The sequence below is a fragment of the Cygnus atratus genome, chromosome 18, assembly GCF_013377495.2.
Source record: "Cygnus atratus isolate AKBS03 ecotype Queensland, Australia chromosome 18, CAtr_DNAZoo_HiC_assembly, whole genome shotgun sequence".
Taxonomy (NCBI): domain Eukaryota; kingdom Metazoa; phylum Chordata; class Aves; order Anseriformes; family Anatidae; genus Cygnus; species Cygnus atratus.
The window spans coordinates 634787-654439 of NC_066379.1; the positions used below are offsets into that span (position 1 = coordinate 634787).

Below are 19653 nucleotides of genomic sequence, written 5' to 3' on the forward strand. Positions count from 1 at the left end.
CCAACAAGAGGAGCACTGAGCTCATAGATGCGTTTGGACAGTCCAGCCTCACCACAGAGACCCCATCCATGATGGCAGAGCCAGGCAACTCTGTCAGGCAAAGAGCAAGACTGCAGAGGATAAGGAGGCATGAAAAAAAGATTGGAGTCTGTCTAGAAGCCATGGGGAAAAGTTATGCAGTGTCCTGAGAAGGAAAACTAGTCTGGCATCTCTGCAAAGTGTTGGGTAGCTTTCTAAGGTCCTTGTGATTTGAAAACCTAAAGAACCATCTCCCCTGCTCTCTCAGACAGTAGTGACAGCAGTGACAGAGGTTCTGCTCACCAGTCCTCCCTAGTGACACTGGAAGCGAGCTGGACTTCCTTGCAAGAGGTGGTGTGTGTTTGTGAGGCTGGCACCTGGGAGCCAGGTAGGGTAGATATTCTTCCATTCAGTGGATAGTGCTGTCACCAAAGACATACAGCCACAGAGCTGTTGGTTGAAACTTCCCGTGTTGTGCAGTGACCTGCTTGGAGGCAGAGCCCCCTCTTGGACTTCTAAAAGCTTGGACCAAGAGACCAGTCCCAGTCCTTATCACATTCCCATCACCCTTAAGGGAGGCTCCAGTGCAAGGCTCTCCATTGTAACATTGTAAGCCAATCAGGGCTGAAAGCATTCAGGGGCTAACTGCTTGGCACAAATCGTTTTCTGCACATATCCCTTCGTTTTCTTTCATCCCTTCAGCCCACAGACACCAGCGACTCACTCCCATTCCTTTGCTACCCCTTCTAGGCTTAGTGATTGCATGGAGGAATTCCACCTCTGCTTTTGAGCAGCAGCCCTTGTACAGTAGACAGAGGTGAAAACACATGGACCCTCGTGAGCCATCAACACATACACTGTCCTCTGCTCCTGCATCGGCTTCTTGCTTCCCTTTAGTGCCAGCTGCACCTCACTCCTCAGTTGCTGCTGCTATGTCTTTCTCATCCACTCTGCATTCAGTCCCCACACCAAGGGCTCTCCTGCGGTCGGGAGTCAGTCAAAGTAATGGGCTGTGAACACTTCAGACAGGGGCAGTGCGGCAACAACGTGGGTGCAATTGTGCAAATTTCTACTCCTTAAAGGATCACCAAATTAACTTAGTAGTCCACAGTTACCACTGAAACCCTGTCTTTGATTCACAGTAAAACGCACAGCCCTGCAGAGCTTTCTGACAGAATCCTCCAGGGTTTGTGTGGTCCGTTCCTGAAAAGAAGGGACAGAATTTGCTGGAAGCACAGAGCTGTCAGTTATGTGAAAGCATTGGTTTAGGCAGACATCTGTGTGCATGCCTTTAAAATAAACGTTTACCATCACACTCTCCATGTGCCTTTTTACCCAAGGCCTAACGTTTCAGAATGCTAACCAGCTGGGGGGGAGACGGCTGATAGAGCACATGAGACTGTACGTGCGGCTGTACATGCCCAGCGTTCCTCTCTCTGTTCAGATCAGGGTCTGAATGGAAGAAAAATTATTTGCCAATTTCCCCCTTCCCCTTCTGACTCCCATCGACCAAAATATTGCCAGCTTAGCATGTATTTAGGCTGAAGGGGAGCTTCATGTATCTGAGGAAGTAATGGAGGAATACAGCCATCAGCTTTCTTCCTTTCCCTTGCCTGTGGACTTGCCATGCACGGCCTGACCTTTGAGCTCCCCCCCCGTGACTATGCTGAGGAGGAGCATTCTTGCCACACAGTGTAAGGGAAAAAACTCGGCCCGCGCACCACGCCCACCCAAATGAGGCAGGCTTCCTTCCAACACTCGGTTGGCCCCAGGGCAGGGCTCAGCATTTTGGCCACACTGCAGAGAAACTATGAGCAGGTGGTGACACGACAGCAGCTGAGCGAATCTAGAGTAAGAGAAATTGCACAATTTAGAGGCACCGTGGAAGAGTCATAACAGTCGTGATAATTTTCAGTGTCTGCTGAAAATTGTCTCCGCTGAGGAAATGTCTGTCCAATCATAGTGTTGATGCACTGTGACATCTGATAGTCTTACTCAGAGTCTGGTGGTTAGGATTTGTGATTGCCAAGATCAGAAACAAAAGCAGGCAAAGCAAAGAGGAAAGGGATACTGCTCCCTCTTGCAACTCCATGTGGGGTGTAACGCTGTGCTGAAATAGGACAGTAGGAGAAGCATCAAGAATATGTGAGGGCGAGAGCAGTGCTAGAAGCTAAGAAGATTGAAAGAAGCGTCCGTAGGTGATTCACCAAAATCCTAAGCTTATTCAGGAATAAAAAACAAAGAAGCCACTGTTCATAGTGTGTGCGCAAATTAAGTCTACGGTCTTTATTCTCTACACATTGACATGGTTACAAATACATGTACAGAGAAGAAAGCAACAGAGGGTTCACATTTTGTGCATCCCTCAGGCCATTTTGTTTCCTCGTGACAACTTCATTCTTCCTCTTCTATCCTCCTATGAAACTCCCGGCTCTTTGCTCGTAGTTTGTTGACCTGCGACTCTGCAATGTCGGCCCGCTTTTCCTCAGCTTCCTCCAGCTCATGCTGGATCTTGCGGAATTTGGAGAGGTTGACATTGGACAGCTCCTCCTGTGTGGGGAGAGGGAGTTGGTGGTGAGGGCGCCAACAGGCTCCTAGGGGTTGCACTGTGATTTGGGCCTGTTCCTCTTTCCTTTCCACATAATTACCAAACTTATCTGGATTGCCTTGTCCGGTGTCTCTTTCATAATCCAAAATGCTTATTTAAAACTCCTATTTTGAAATTTTTGACCCAGGAAAATTTTTTTAAAAAAACATAACTTGTCATGTAGTAATTATTTAGTAGAATTCCTTTCTTAGAAATAACATCTGTTCTATGATGGTGCCCTCCAGAAAATACTGCATACTTTGGCCTTTTGGCATTTGCCTTCCTTTGATCTCATTCTTTTAGTACTTAAAGACAGTAGACAAATATAAAACATGTCAGACCAATTTTGTTCAGTCCTTCTATTATGTGACCTGTAGACCTTCCCAGGTTTGACCCATATGGCTTTTCCTGCAATTAATTCCTCTTTACCATCACTCCAAGCAGTAATACTTTTAACAGCCTCCTCAGATCTGCATCTCTTGTAGGATTTCACCTTCTCTGCAGCTTGTCCACCAGATCCTGGAGCCTGAGGATCGATGTTCTTCCGGTCCTTCCTCAGACTAGAAGTGGTTGGGGTAAGCAGGAAAGAGAGAGAGCAGTTGGTTTCTGCCACACACAGGGCAGGAAAAGGCTCCTCTTGGAGGTTTCACGGACAAAACAAAAAAAAAAAAAACAAAAATGTTGGCTTTCTGTGTGAGAAGGGTGGCGTCAGCACATAAGACGCCCTCCTGCCTTACCTGGTAGGTCAGCTCTCCTTCACCTCTCTCGTTACTTGCGCACACCCCTTCACGGCTTCAGCACTGCGCTTCTGCTCAGCATTTCTACCTCCCCTTCCAGCTCCCGCACCTGCAATGAGAAGCCCATGTTTGGGAGCTTCTCCAGGTGGGGCAGAACAAAACAGAAACCGAGTGACATGCTAACAAAACGACTGTAAACACTAACACAACAACACATACCACCTTCACCTCACGTTGTGCACCAAATACCATCCCTTACGCACCCTGGCCTCCAGCGTTCTGGATTTGCTTCTTGCCTCCCTTCAGTGGCCAGCTGCTCAGCCTCATCCAGACGGTGCTGCTGCAGGTCTTTCACTGTCTGGTCCAGGTTACTTCTTCATCCTTGTTCCAGACTGGGCACTGTGGTGTCCTGTTCCTTCTTCAGCTCTTCTGCCATCATGGCCGTCCTGGATGAGCAAAGCAAGGCAAAGCCAGGTTTAGGGACAGAAGACATTTTGGGGGAGCGATATAATCCACCATCACCCCCACCTCCGTGACAGAGTGCCATCAAACTCAACATCCCCCGTTGGATGGCCTTCAGCTCTTGCCTTCTCTTCAGCATTGCGGGCTTCCTGGATGGTATCTCTCCATTTCACTCTGAATTTGGGGCAATGTCTGTTCCAGCTTCTTCTGGTGTTGATCTTGGCTGTTTCTGAATCAAGAAGGAAAATGTTTTCTGTCTTCTGTGCAACAGAAGATTAGTAAGACTATACTATTTAAATTTTAAGTATTCTTCTGTGAGGCCCTGAAAGTACCACAAGCTACAGCCGTGAGCGAACTCCTTTCTACGGCAGATCTTCAACCTTTTTGTAAATTCAGCGATTTGGAAGATATAATGTATTAAAGAATTGTTTACCCAAATGTCAGTGGTGGGCCTTAGATGGATCAATAATGATTTTGATGGGCAGTCTGTAAGACTCCAGTGACCCTGTTTCCATTGACTGTGTACAGGCAGTAATAGAGGACATTCGAGACCATTGTCCTAGCGAACCCTCTACACTAAAGCAGCCTTAGTAACAGTCATCTGTTTACACAGTTTTAAGTGTTACACAACCTATTATGTTTGGGCACCAAGCCTCTTACCTGGGTATGGAGGAGCTGCACGACGCTCGGCTTGCATCCAGAAATCTCCTGCTCAGCCACTTTCCTTGACCGCTCCGTCTGCTCCAGGGCTGCCCGCAAGCTCCTCAATCTCAGCCTGCAAGAGGGTTTGCTCTGCGCTCCACCATGGCCACGCTGTCCTTTCAGGTCTTCCTGACTGTCCTGAGTGGGGGCATCATCCAAATGTATCTGGGTATCCTGTAAAAGAGGCAAGAGAAATGACAAGGCAGCACAGCACACTAGGGTGCCAAAAATGTTAGAGAAGCCTTTCTTGTATGTGTAGCTTTGCTGAACGGACCTTGAGCACTGCCTGTGTGTTTCTCAGGTTCTTTTGTGCCTCTGCAGCCACACGGTTGGCATGGCTCAGCTGGATCTCCATTTCATTCAGGTCTCCCTCCATCTTCTTCTTCAGCCGCAGGGCTTCATTCCTGCTCCTGATCTCAGCATCCAGACTGCTCTGCAAGGACTCCACAATTCTGAGGTGATTTCTCTTCAGCTGGTCAATTTCCTCATCTTTCTCTGCTATCTTCCTGTCAATCTCAGACTTGACCTGGTTGAGCTCCAGTTGGAGGCGCAGGATTTTCCCCTCTTCATGTTCTAGGGAGGCCTGGACAAATGGTCACAAACACATATAACATGGGTAGAGCTACTTCTTGTTTTCTTGATAATTACAGAATTTTTCAGAGAACCTGGCGTGGATGTGCTTCACAGCTAGAGCAGTAGGGGGACCGTGCATTTCTTAGCCATATTTCCCCACTGCTAGCGTTTCTAGTGTGGACAGCAGTGATTATGGGCACATACCTCAGCTTCCTCCAAGGCAGCCTGGATTTCAGATTTCTCCTGCTCAATCTGCTTCTTGACTTTCTCCAGCTCGTGGATTGCCTTTCCTCCCTCTGCAATCTGCTCCGTGAGGTCAGAAATCTCCTCTGTAGGGAAGGGTGAAACAAGGAATGGTCAGACATAGGGCATAAAGGGAAGGGCCCTCACACACCAGGGTGACAGGTCTCTTCTCATCACTGCAGGCACACACCCGTGTGGAGTGGTGGGTGGACAAGCTTGGGGGAAAGCCTGGCCAGCAGCAGAGGGCTAGGGACTTACGCTGCAAGTTCTTGTTCTCACGCTTCAGCGTTTCCAGGTGGTCCAGGGACTCCTCATAGGCATTCTTCATCTTAAACAGTTCCGTGCTGAGAGAGCGAGACTCCTTCTGGGAAGCTTCCAGCTCAGCCTGTGTTTCCTCATACTTCTGCTTCCACTCTGCCAGGATCTGGGCAGATCAACAGGGTGTGAGTATGGATGTGGCAGTTGTGAAGGGATGCTCTGCCCAGGAAGCACAGGGCCAGGGGCCAGAATACCTTGTCAAAGTTCTTCTGCTTCTTGTCCAGAGCTGCGCAGGCAGCATTTGATCGCTCTACGTCAATCATCAGGTCTTCCACCTCGTTCTGCAGCCTCTGCTTTGTCTTTTCCAGGGAAGCACATTTGGCATTGACAGCTTCAACGTGTTCCTCTGCATCCTGCAGGCGCTGTGCCAGCTTCTTCCTGGGAGGTGGTAAAAAGCTCATAGTTAGTGATCAAAGAGGAATGAGTATGCTCTTTACAATTGCACGCTTAGTCATTTTGCAGTCTGTAGACTCCAATCCATAAGGTCTATAGGATAAAGTTTACCACATCTGTCATCCTTCCCCAAAGCAACCCCGTGACTTATTTCTTTGAATATCTTGGTCTTCGCTTCCAAGGTCCCTTCTGAATTTTCATTGCCCCTCCTGCTTCTTTGCATCCCGTCACCACATACTTGGCCTCCTCCAGCTCTTCGGTGCGCTGAATAGCATCCGTCTCATATTTGGTTCTCCACTGGGCCACTTCGCTGTTGGCTTTGGACAGGGCACGCTGCAGCTCACCCTTGGCTTCCTGCTCCTCCTCATATTGTTCCCGGAGCAAGTCACAGTCGTGGCGAGCAGATTGCAAGCCATGGGCCAGGGCATTCTTAGCCTGTGAAGACAATTGGATTGAGAAAGTGTAATAATAAAGGGAAAATCATTGAAAACAATTTGAATCCAAAAGTCAAAGTCATCCCAACGAGAAAAGATACTTGTAATATATAGATTCAAAAGGATATTAAGGGTTCATTTATCACAATTTCAAATATTACCTCACTAGATATGATGAGTAAATTCCAAATGACAAATATAATGCTGGGAATTATTGAATTCTTTAAAATCTGTTATAAATATCATACTGCATTTGAGAAAAAACAGGATAAGAAACTCAGTTTTTATAGCTGTATCTCAACCTTGCTTATACATCATTGTTAATCCCAGTGAAGACCTAATGATGTTCCTTCCTTTCTCAGTATCCAGGCTGGACATTATGCCTTCCTTTCCTTTCTTCCCGTACTAGACAGGAAGGTGTCAAGATTGTCCAGCTAGTTTGGAATCTGGAAAATTAACATGATAGCCTGTTTCTTTGTAAGATCAAGAAATATCTAAAACAAACAAACAAACAAACAAACAAACAAAAAACCACCATGATCTGGACCAAAATCTACACTACTACAGCAAGTATCTACCTTTATTTCTTCCTCTAGATGTCTCTTTAGTTCTTCAATCTGTTGAGTAAATGCCTGCTTGCCTCTTGATAGCTGAGATATCAAAGCATCTTTTTCTTCCACCTGGCGCGAATATTCCCCTGAGAAAGTTTACAGATAGACTATAATTTAAAAAGCAACACTAAAACAAGGTGTCTTAATATCACTGCATATCAGCTTAGAGAGGATAGGCCAATCTGAATAAAACATGTCTTTTTCCTTGCGGCATTGGTTTCAGTTTTTTTGTTTTTTTCACATTCCATAGGAGTGTGGGGGTACTTCACCTGCTTCTGTCTGAAGACGAGCTCTTTGAGTGTTGAGGTCATTGATCATGCGCTGATGCTCCTCCTCCTTTGTCTTGATCTCACTCAGCTGGTCTTCCAGTGTGCGGCACATCTTCTCCAGGTTTGCCTAGGTGCAAAAAACATGTAAACGAAAGAGAACTACATCTGGCATCACTACATTCTGGCATACAGTTCTTACAAAGAATAGCAACACTACTGGGTATGATAGCAAAATGTAATCTGAGAAGTAAAAAATCATGCATCAGGTCATGTATCATAGATCAGTAAGACTACAGAAATTCTGTACCTTAGCTTTGGAGACAGACTCCATGTTACTGGCCAAGTCATCTATCTCCATCTTCAGCTCACTCTTCTCCTTCTCCAGCTTCTGCTTGACTCGTTGCAGGTTGTCGATCTGCTCCCCAAGCTCAGCTGTGCTGTCTGTGTGCTTCTTCCGCAGGGCGGCAGCTGTGGCTTCGTGCTGCAGCGTGGCCTCTTCGAGGTCACGGCGCATCTTCTGAAATTCTGCCTCACGCTTCTTGTTCATATCAATCTGAGCTGCCGTAGCCCCTCCTGCTTCTTCCAGGCGCTCGCTGATCTCCTCCAGCTCCCTGGAGAGGTCAGCACGGTGCTTCTCTGCTTTCGCCCGAGAGGTTCGCTCTGCCTCAATTTCCTCCTCCAGTTCCTCGATACGGGCCTGGGGAAAATGCAAGACCCTTCACACCCATGCCCTCCTTGTACTGATGTCTTTCTGAAGGGTGGAGGGCAAGGACCAGAGACTTGCCTGCAGCTCCTTGATCTTCTTCTGCAATTGCATGCCCAGGGCTTGCTCATCTTCAATTTTGCTCTGGATCTGGCTGATTTCAAAGTCTTTCCTTTGCACAAAGCATACAGAATCACAGTGTTAACACCTGAATAAAACTACCTAATAAATGCACCTGACCCACACTCAGGTGTCTCACAACCACACTTACTTTTTCAGTTTCTCATCCAGCTGCTGCTTATCATTTTCCAAATCCATTATGGTATCATGGGCCAGCTTCAGGTCTCCCTCAAGTTTCCTCTTAGCCCTTTCAAGGTCCATGCGCAGTTTCTTCTCTTGCTCCAGGGACCCTTCCAGCTAAACACAACAACACCATTAATGCCAGGCAGGTTGAACTGCATACCTGTCCTGTCTTGCTGGAGGCACGTGTGCTTACATCATCCACTTGCTGCTCCAGCTTGGTTTTAGCTTTGGTCAATGTATTGACTTTGTCCTCTTCGGCCTGCAGGTCATCCAGTGTCTGCTGGTGGGCCTCTTGGAGGGCTTTCTTCTCTTTTGTCAGCTTCACAATGGTCTCATCCAGAGCTGCCATCTCCTCTGTGAGGTTTTTCACCTTTGACAAGAAGGAAGCAAGTGTAGATAAAAATGTGGTTTAAAACTTTATGCTGTATTACAGACTAGAATTCTTTCTCGAGTGCAAGTGATGTCTTCTGAGTCTTACCTTGTTTTCGGTGGCATGTTTTTCCTTCTCAACCTTGGCCAATGTTAACTCCAGGTCATCAATGTCTTTCTTCAGCTCTGAACATTCATCCTCCAGTTTTCTCTTCTTGGCTGTCAGCTCAGCATTAATTTCCTCCTCATCCTCGGCCCTTTCAGTCACCTCCTTAACTTTGGCTTCCAGCTGGATTTTGGTTTTGATGAGCTGGTCACACCTTTCCTCAGCATCAGCCAAGCTGTCTGCTTCCTGATGGGAAGAGACAGATTTTCTTGGTTTATATTACGAAGTTTTCAAAGTATGAGTTAAAATGCAGACTGAAATTTTCCTTCAGTCAAGCAACTCATTAACCTTGAGAGGAATTTTTTTCTGGGAAGGGCTATACGGCTTCTCTCTGGAAACAATATGGCTTCCCAACTTTGTTTTTCCTCTCCTAAATATGTCTTGAATGTGATAGGTGTGTGAAATTTACTGTCACTTACCAAGAGCAGAAAAGGGTTACAGGAATTTTTCTTCAGAAGTGCAGTATTCAATACCTTCCCTTTTGTAATTGAATCCTGCTGAACACCTTATTATATGGGGAGTAATGGCTTTGATAGTCTCAGGAACAGTTTAATGGAAGAAGATGATTCTTTCTCTAAATTTAATATTTTAGATAATAAAGACCGCTCCTTTTGTAAGTGGTGTCTTACCATTGCACATCATCTACCTATGTCTCAACTTCCCTCAGTATATCTGGTTTCACATATGCTAATACCAGGTAATCATTATATCTTCTTACTCTGGTTGGCTTTTTGATATAATGAATTTGCTTTTTCCTAAATAAGTTTGATAGGAAAATATAAGAAAATACAATGGGATATTTATTTTTCTTCACTTACTGGATAAAAGAGGTAACAAAGGTTTCCCGTTTTCTATGGAATGTTCAAGTAACTGGATAATTAAGTACTGTTTACTGTTTTTAGTTTCTAGTTTGTGTGATCTAATGAGTAATTTAAGATGATGTTTAAAGTGATACTTGAATACCAAATACTTTTGTGATTATTTTTAAGTAACATTCTATTTTGTGAAGTGCTGTGTGTCTACAGGGTGCTGTTCAAAGTAAGTTACCATACAGCCCATACCAGAAAATCCAAGTTAGAGTTGAAAACACTACAATGTTCAAAAAAAAATTTTTTTTGTTATAAATTTAATTTATGAAATTGATTCATAATAGTTAAGTCTAAAGCATAAAGAGCTCTTTTGTGTAATTAATAGTGGAGGGAAGAAGAAACACCCCTGGATGGTGTGACTATTTCTCAGAAACAGGAACTGTGTTTTTGTATCTTCTCATCCTAGAAGATAATTTGAAGATGTTTCCCAGTTTCTGAGTAAATGATTAACCTTTAGTTGTTAAGCAAATGGTGGATGTATTTTCCTGCAACTGAATTTACACTAGTTTCAACTCTGGCTTGCATTTACCCTCCAGAATGAATTCTTTTGCACCTTGGTGCTATGCAGATAGCTTTGCCCCTGCAGAACTCATAGAATCATAGAATATTTGGGGTTGAAAAGGACTTTAAATATCATCCAGTTCCAACCCCCTGCCATGGGAAGGGACACCTTCCACTAGATCAGGTTGCTCAAAGCCAACCTGGCCTTGAACACTTCCAGGGGAAATCACCTGCTCAGAGGGAGTTCAGGGTTAAGGCATAACTCTGCTCTGAGTATTTCATGTTCCCTAGCTGTAGATGTCTTATTCCTCTGAAAGCAAAAGCACTGACTCCAACTTGATGTTCCCTCTCTTTGCACTGACTTTTGGCAGTGCTTACTATGTAACTTGCAGACAACTGATTCTTCAACTTTGCATTTCTGACTTTTACTCTTCTATAATCTGACCTTTTGCTTGGTAAAGAACAATCTGAATGTACAGAATCATTTTCTCAGTGGTAAATGAATGCTGATAAACTCACAGCCTGCACTTGGAGCTGCAGATCATTTTTCTCCTGCACCAGCTTCACCATTTTCTCCTCCAGCTCCTTTCTCTTTGCCTCAGACTTTGCAAGCTCTTCCTTGGTTTTCTCAAACTCTTGTTTCATGTTGGCCATCTCCTTCTCAGATTCTGCACTCTTCAGCAAGGGCTTGATTTTGAAGAACAGCTTCATCCAGGGCCAGTGCTTGACATTCATGAATGCACGAACGTTGTACTGGATACAGAAGATGGACTCCCTGAAGCATAATTAAAATGTACATAGATTATTTTGAATGTGATGAATGATGACAATTTCCCCCACAGGAAAGTGACTCTAACTGAAGATGAACAATGTCTACCTCCTCTCCACCATTCTCTGGTACTCCACTCTCATCAGGAAGCCCCTGCACCTGGCCTGTGTGCGAGTGATGAGCTGTGCCAGCTTCTCATCCCTCATCTCCTCCAGGAGCCCCAGCAGCCCAGCTTTGAAGAACACCTTGAGAAAGGGAATGTTGCAACACATCACTGCCAGGTAGCACAAAGCACAGGCACATAGCGATTGAGTCAGGAAGAGTTTGTACCTTGGTGTGACCAAATTTGTACTGGGTGTGATCCACATCAATAGATGCAAGGAGTTTCTCAGAAGCCTTCTTGCTATCAATGAACTGTCCCTCTGGGATGGCACTGGCATTAAGCACCTTGTATCTGCATTAAAAACAGATAAGGACGTATTCAACAAGCAAACTACTGTTTTTATTGAATGCCTTGATATTTTTATGGAAGAAATGATAGTTTCATAGAAACTATTTTAATGCTAATGAACTGTCACTCCTTCATTTGGATGATACAGCATGTATGCATATGTACTACTAAAGCTGATGTTTATGGAAACACATCTATTCCATTAGTCTCCTTGTTGAAAAGAACTGCATAGCGTAAGTTTTAATTGGTTGGATGTACAAGGTGCTCAACACAGATAAAATTAGTAGGAAAAATGAGCCTTCTTACCTCTGTTTAAAGTCTGCATACAGGACTCTGCTGGGGAAACCTTTCCTGCAAATTCTGATCCCTTCCAGCACACCGTTACACCGCAGCTGGTGCAGTACTAGTTCATGCTCCATGGCACCTAAAAATTCATTGCACAAGTGAATACCATTTTTCAGCACAGAGAAGAATAGCTATTTCAGAGGAAAATCTCTTTTTACTTGAGCTTCTTACCAGGTGTTTTCGTTTCATTTGGGATGATGCAGCGGACAAAATGGGGGTGAGTACTCCGTAGATTGGTCATGAGCTTGTTTAAGTTCTCCTAGAGGGACCAGTAAGTAAGGTGAGTTTTGAATGTCTGGTGTTCAATGCATCAAACCCATGGCAATAAGTTTTTAACTTATCAAAATTAGTTAGGTTTCAGAACACTTAGGTAAATCCACAGAAACCAAAGATTTCTTCTGTTTGTAGATATTGAATATGATTATTAAAGACTGAAAGACTGTGCTAAAATAAGTAGCTTAAAGGTCTTTCATGTTCTACCTACTCAAGTTAATCTGTTTGAGAAAAATCAGTTTTGGTATGGTTTGGCTTGGTTTTTAAATAAGTTAAGTAACTTATTGGAGAATACTTCTAAGGAGACATTCAACTCACCAAAATACCAGGCTCATAGGAATGCAGGGATACTAAAATTATAGCTGAAGTCTGACCCAAAAAAGGTAGAAAACTAAAGATCTATTATTATCTTCTCCAAACATTAACAAATATTAAAAAAGAGAATATATCAATTTTCATTATAATTGAAACCTGAATACTTATTCTAGAACGGTACATATTAACAATTGATTCATGATCAATTACAAAACTGATCCTGAAAAACAGGTCATGAGATTTCCAAATAATGTTACCAACTTCACAGTAATACAAAAATAGCCCTTTCATATTTAATATTAGCTTTCTCCCTTTCTTCATATTACAAAGAGATAAGGAAAATAGTACTATACCCGGAAAAGAGCTGAAACAGTCTGGAAGGAAGAACCCTTCTTCTTGCCACCTTTCTTACCACCACCACCAGCCTCTGCAAATGAAAGAAAAGAAAAATACTGTTAAATATGGATGCCACATATTGGAGAGTGCAGAACACAAATAGCATTAAATGTTTAGTGTTTCCTGTTTCAATTCCCTTTGAATGTGCCTAAAATACAGAATTTACAGAACTGACCTGCATCTGCTCCACCGTAGTTAGCAAAGAGTAAGGCCAGTGTCTTCACTGATGATTTCTGGTACAACCCAATGACAGTTTCATTCAGGGGGTCCTTGTTCTTCTCAAGCCAGCCAGAGATGTTGTAGTCCACTGTGCCAGCATAGTGTATCAGGGAGAAGTGGGCCTCGGCCTTGCCTTTGGTAGGCTTGGGCTTCTGGAAATTGCTGGACTTGCCCAGATGCTGGTCATAGAGCTTGTTCTTGAAAGAGGTGTCAGTTGCCTTGGGAAACATGCACTCCTCTTCCAGAATGGAAAAGATGCCCATGGGCTGGAAGATTTTACAACAAAGAGGAGGAAGAAAGAGATAAGACATCACTTGATTAAAAAGAGGATAGAGTCAAAAGAGAAGGTTGATTCTGTGCCTTTCATGACCTTAATCGGAGAAAATTATCCAAGGCTCGTCTGTTTTTCAGCATTTTTGTAAATGTCTTTGCTCATGGAAAAAATGGTAAATACAACATTGCTAAATACTATATTCCCAATAGGCCATCTTTACTAACAGCTACATGACCATCTTTTATTTAACTTTATTTTGTAATCTGGAAGTACTTTCAGGAAAAGTTCTGAAATATCAGTAGGGTCTTTAAAAACACTTCCACCCTATTGCCACTTTCACAGGGTATGTATTTGAAAAAAAAAAAAAAAAAAAAAACATATTCTCCCACACTTCTTAAGTATATCCCTTGGCAAGTGTGGAAGATCCAGCATTAATGTACGTGAACAGGAAGGATACCTTCTCAATGAGTTCAATGCAGGCAGCCAGGTCCATCCCAAAGTCAATGAATGTCCATTCAATCCCTTCCTTCTTGTACTCCTCCTGCTCCAGCACAAACATGTGGTGGTTGAAGAACTGCTGCAGTTTCTCATTGGTGAAGTTGATGCACAGCTGCTCAAAGCTGTTGAACTATCAAATGCAAAAAAAAAAAGAAGGGATACAAAGTGTTCTTCATGGATGATAGTTTAAGTACAAGGCCTCTTCCTGTTTGCTTTCCCTTTGTTCTCTTGTTGGAAAAACTTTGCATTTAGCAAATTTAGCAAATTCAGTGTAATTAGAAGGTTTTGGGGGAAGGAGTGGGGAGAATTTCAGTTCAGCAAGTAATTGTAGGAGGATGATATTAAATAATGCTAAATAATAATAATAATTAATAATAATAATAAATGCTCGGTGAGTAATTGTAGGAGGATAATAACTTTTCTCAATTGTGGCTCAGATTTCCCTTTACTCTCAATTGTCCTATTAAGAAACTGCTAGAAAAACATCCTTACATCAAAGATCTCAAAGCCAGCAATGTCCAAGACACCAATGAAGTACTGCCTAGGCTGCTTTGTATCCAGCTGCTGGTTGATACGAATAACCATCCACAAGAACATCTTCTCATAGACAGCCTTTGCTAGAGCACCAACTGAATTTTGCACCTAAAGCAAAAAGAGAGGCTTGGAGTATAGAACAGAGGAGGATCAAAGGGATCTTAATTCAAAACATGGTTCTGTATTACCACACTTCTTACCTGCTGCACAGTTTGACCCTTGGTCACATATTCATTTCCAACCTTAACTCGGGGGTAACAGAGTGCTTTGAGCAGGTCTGCTGAGTTCAGACCCATCAGGTATGCAGCCTTGTCAGCAACTAAACACCAAGAAAGAGTGAGAGGAAAAATAGATGTTGGACAGTGCCTAAAATTTTGTTCTTGAGGTATCGTCTCAAAAATAACAGCAGCGTTCACTTTAAGGAGTTGCACAAAAATATCTGTGTCAAAGCCATGAAGCTACTGTCTCTGTCATTAGGATGCGGAGTATACAACTCTTTTTGAGCTTTGGTTTCTACAAATGTTATTAAGGTTAACTCACTGTTTTCATCCTTTTTCAGACATGACTATGGTGCTTCATGTTTCTAGTCCTGAAGCAAGAGGAGTTATCACTCAGTGAGTTGAAGGAATGGACTGTAGCTCTTACTGTACCTGAGAGGAATCAAATATGCAACTCACATCAGCGTTCTTTCCCAGTAGGTGAAGGTGAATGGGAACATATTCTCCCAACCTTGTTAGAGCTGGACCACTTCACTGTACCACAATATAGCAATGATTGCTAAGTGTATTCCAAAAAAAAGTATGACTAATGATGTTACAGAAATTGACATCCATGGTTCCTGGCTTCCAGGCAGTGAGCACCAGATCTTTTATTAAAGTACTCACAAAATTAAAATGCAGGTATGATGATAGATGAGGTAGGTGTCTCAACTGTTACACAACCATTGTACATAATTGTTTTTTTTTAGTTTAAACTTTTGCGTACTAAAAGCCTGAAATCTGCCTAAGGCCCTCTTTTAGTGACAATGACAATATCTTTTGGAAAGTTTGTTGAATCTGCTGATACCTTCTGTGCCATCTGGCTCTGCCTGCTCCTCTCGCTGTTTCTGCTTGAACTTCAAGTTCCCATAGTGCATGACAGCCCCTGTCAGCTTGTAGATGGCAGTCTTTTCATCAGCAGTGAAGCCCAAGATGTCAATGGCACTCTGGTAATATAAACAGTAAAATAAGTGCATGTATACCAGGGCTCTTGTCCACAATATGACCTGTTTTTTATGTTACTTACATCTGTAGCCATCAACTCCTCCTGGTCATCAATGCTGGGAACAGTAATCTCACCTTGACTCACATAGTGGTAGTCATATGGGTTGGTGGTAATGAGGAGCATGTCTGAAAGCAGGAAATAGGGAAAAACAAGCTTACTTCAGTCATCTGGGAGACAAGATGAGTTGTTGTTTAGTGATCTTCCTCCAAAAATATAAGTAATCTTCCTACCAATTAGCTCTGGCTTTTTGTTGGACATGATCTGATAAAAAATGTGGTAGCTTCTTTCTGCCTTGAGCTGGAAAGTGACTCTGGACTTCTCCAGCAGATCTGGTAAGGAAGGTAGAAAGTGATAGGCACAAGACAGGACACGGAGGTAGGAATTTGGGAAGGTATGTGAATACGCCAGGAGGGTTTCTTACAAGTTTCAATGTCAGCAGAAGCCAGTTTGCCTGTGGCCCCAAAGTGAATTCTGATGAATTTGCCCTGTTAAAGAGAAAAAGAACCATTTCAGCCTGGATGCATTTCATTGCCCCTGTACAAGAAAGGTAGAATTGTACAAAAATATTAAGGGACTGGAGCGCCATTCCTGTGAGCAAAGGCAGAGAGAATTGGGCCTACTTAGCTTAGAAAAGAGAAGGCTCAGGGGGCATCTTATCAATCTCTATTAACACCTTAATGGAAAGTGAAAAGAAATCAGACTCTTTTCAGAGTTGCCTACTGACAGGACAAAATGCAATAGTAAATAATAATAAGTAAATAAATAATAAGTAAAAACTGGAACATAAGAGGTTCCATCTTTACTATGTAGGTGACTGAGCACTTGGACAGGTTACCAGAGAGGTTCTGGAGTCTCCCTCCTCAAAAATATTCAAAAGCCTCCTGGACCTCCAGAGGTCCCTTGCAACCTCAACCATGCTGGGATTCTCTAAGGGGTTTTGTCCAAAGCTACAACTCACAAAGCGCGAGGAGTTGTCATTTCTCACAGTCTTGGCATTTCCAAATGCCTCCAGCAGTGGGTTGGCGCTGATGATTTGATCCTCAAGCGTTCCCTACAGGACAATAATTATTCCTCGATATACTTTCCAAAAACAAGGAACAGAAAAAAACACTGATTCAAGCCATTATCTATTAATATACCTGCATTTTGCCAGGCTGCTCCTCCTTCTTCTTCTCCCCACTAGCTGCAATTGTTGCAAAGTACTGGATGACACGCTTTGTGTTCACAGTCTTCCCTGCACCAGATTCTCCACTGCCAAATAGAGAAGCAGAGAGAGTGTGGTCAGGCAGCAGGTCTCCTGGTACAGGGCAGCCCTGCAGGGACCTGAGCAGGAAGTGTACTTACGTGATCAGGATTGACTGGTTCTCACGGTCTGTGAAAAGATAGAAATTAAGAATGATTTTCCTGGTGCTCATGAATTAGAAAGAACACAAAAGCTAGGAGACAAATATGAACTGCAGCTTCTACCAGAGGGTGTAAGGACAGAAGGCAGTGAACAGCCCTGGGAATTCCGGCTGATATGTAGCAATGCTATACAGCAGTACTACATGCATTCTAAACAAGATCAGTAAAGACACCACTTCAGAGTAACTTTTATATTCTTTAGCCTTTCAAGATATCCTCTTTCTACCTGATATCTCTCTTATAAGTAAATGTGACAAAATTACTGAGATTGAGGGTTGATTACATATAAATTCTTCTGGAGCTAAAATCTTCCTCAGGAAATCTGGAGACCTCACAAACAGTAGAAAAGCCTAACCAACCTTTTTCGTTACTTTTCATCTCTTTTATTTTTACTCCTATATGTACATAAATCATATATTTCTGAGTTAATAGGAAGATACAGTTTGTTTTTAATCTTGCTATTCATAATTTATTTTCCATTTTGCAACAAAAGAACAGGAAAAGAAGACATAAATCCTGCATATCATTGATTTCAATATATATACTGGGAAGAGAAAATAAGAGGTGGAAATAAGAGAAGACAAATATTTTTTTTATAACTATTCTGTTTGAATGCTAATGCTTTTGTTTTCTTTTGATATTGTTTTTTCTGAAAGCATTACTTGTCTGATGCTTACTTTTCACTATAATGAGCAATAGGTTTACACTCAGTAAAGTCTAGACCAAACACTAGGTGTCTTCTAGCCGATGAATTTACTCCTTCTTAATGACATTCATTACATGGTCCAGGTCTTTATTGACTGTAATGGGAACACAGCATACACAGATCCTTAAAGTCAAGCACTTTAATCGTCCATTAATTTCACATGTGGTATTTTAAGTGTTGCACAGGATTTACAGATAATTCCTATATTTCCATCTACTGAGAGATCATTGAAAGAGCAAGTCAAAGGAGATCAAGCACTCACCAGTCAGCATGAACTGATAGGCATTGTCAGAGATGGAGAAGATGTGTGGAGGGGCCTCCTGGCGCTTTTTGCCTCGGTAGGCCAACACCACCTCCGGGTTGTACACCGGCAGCCACTTGTAGGGGTTGACGGTGACACAGAAGAGACCCGAGTAGGTCTGCAAGGAAGGGAGACAGCACGTTGGCTTCTGCTCAGCCTGGCACAGCAGGTCTTCCTAGCTCCCAAAGGAAGACAGCTGCTGGTACTTACGTAGATCATCCAGGCTGCATAACGCTCTTTGAGGTTGTACAGCACAGCGGGTTCATGGAGGTGGGTCATCATGGCCATGTCCTCGATTTTATCATACTTGGGAGGGTTCATGGAGAAGACCTGATCATCCTTCACGGTCAGAGTCTGCCAAGGAAATGAAAGAATATGTGTGCATATGTCAGCTAAAAGCTCAGTGTGAATCAAATATTGATCTGAAGATTCCTTTTCTCTTACCTCTCCTGCTTCAGTCTTGACAGTGACCTTCCCTGTTTCCCTGCTCTGGATTGTCCCTTTTACAAAGGATTCCTTGGGATGGGCCACAAAGACGGATGACTTGGCATCAAAAGGCTTGTTCTGGGCCTCAATTCTTTCCTTTTCTGACTTTCGGAGGAAGGGAGCCGCCTCCCCAAAAACAGCCATTTCTGAGTCTGCAGAGGCCATTTCTGCACGTTTACTAAAGGAACGTCAGCAGAGGACACTGGTGGGGAAAAAAGGTTGTCGCTCACTGGGAAAAATAGAATCTATGTCAGTGAGAAAACTCCTTACTCTTTAGCTAGTACAACAACCACTTAAATCTACTTTGATTTGAACTTAAAGGTACTTAAGTCCCACTCAGGAGTGAGACTTCAGTCTTCTAGCAGTAAATAGAAAATCTTCAATACTGTCTACAATTTGGTAACTCAGGTTGGTGAATTCTGACCAGTTTTGAGGTCTTCACATAAAAGAACCTACAGCCAGAGAAAATCACTATCTGTTCTGGTTCTTAATTATAAATGATGAATCTTCAAGACAGCGCTTCCTTGTTAGAAATATTACCGTATGTGCTATAAATGAAAAGCGACTTCACTTTTTAGATATTCCTTGTTTCAACAGTCTAGCCTAAGCAAGAGTTTGCAGAAATATAGGAGGATTTACAATAAAAAACTCATGCAGTTGTGAAAAAATCCTGTCTCAGCCTGTACTGTAGAATTTCAATATTCAGTATATTACCCTTTGAGAATAGCTTGTACCTTGGAAACTGTCCAATCCTGTAAAATATGAATGGCAGGTGTTTCTTATTTTGGCAAGGAGTTTTAGACACAATTTATAGATTGAAGTTATAGACATGCATTGAAATCCTATTTAACATTTTTGTTCGCATGTACAGCACCTCATATAAATGTTTGCCAGAGGCAGGAGAAACTGAGTGGAATATTGAAAGGACATTGTCCTCTTTTTCCAAGCTCTCAAAACGCATGCACTTACCTTGAAGCTTTCCGTGGAGACAGGTCAGACTTGTCTGTGGGAGATTTTATAGTGTCTCATCTGCAGATGCTGCAGATGCTCCCCCTTTCTTCGGTCAAACATTTCTGGCAAAACTTATTTGGCAAAGCATTGTCTGGCAAACTACAGGCATAATTGTCATTTGATTTGAATGATATAATTAGAATGTTTTTA

At 42.9% G+C, this 19653-nt stretch overlaps 1 pseudogene; it reads right to left on the reverse strand.

Moving 5' to 3' along the window:
* Nucleotides 1-2412: 2412 nt before the first annotated feature.
* LOC118255548 (myosin heavy chain, skeletal muscle, adult-like) lies at nt 2413-18657 on the reverse strand (annotated as a pseudogene).
* Nucleotides 18658-19653: the final 996 nt, after the last annotated feature.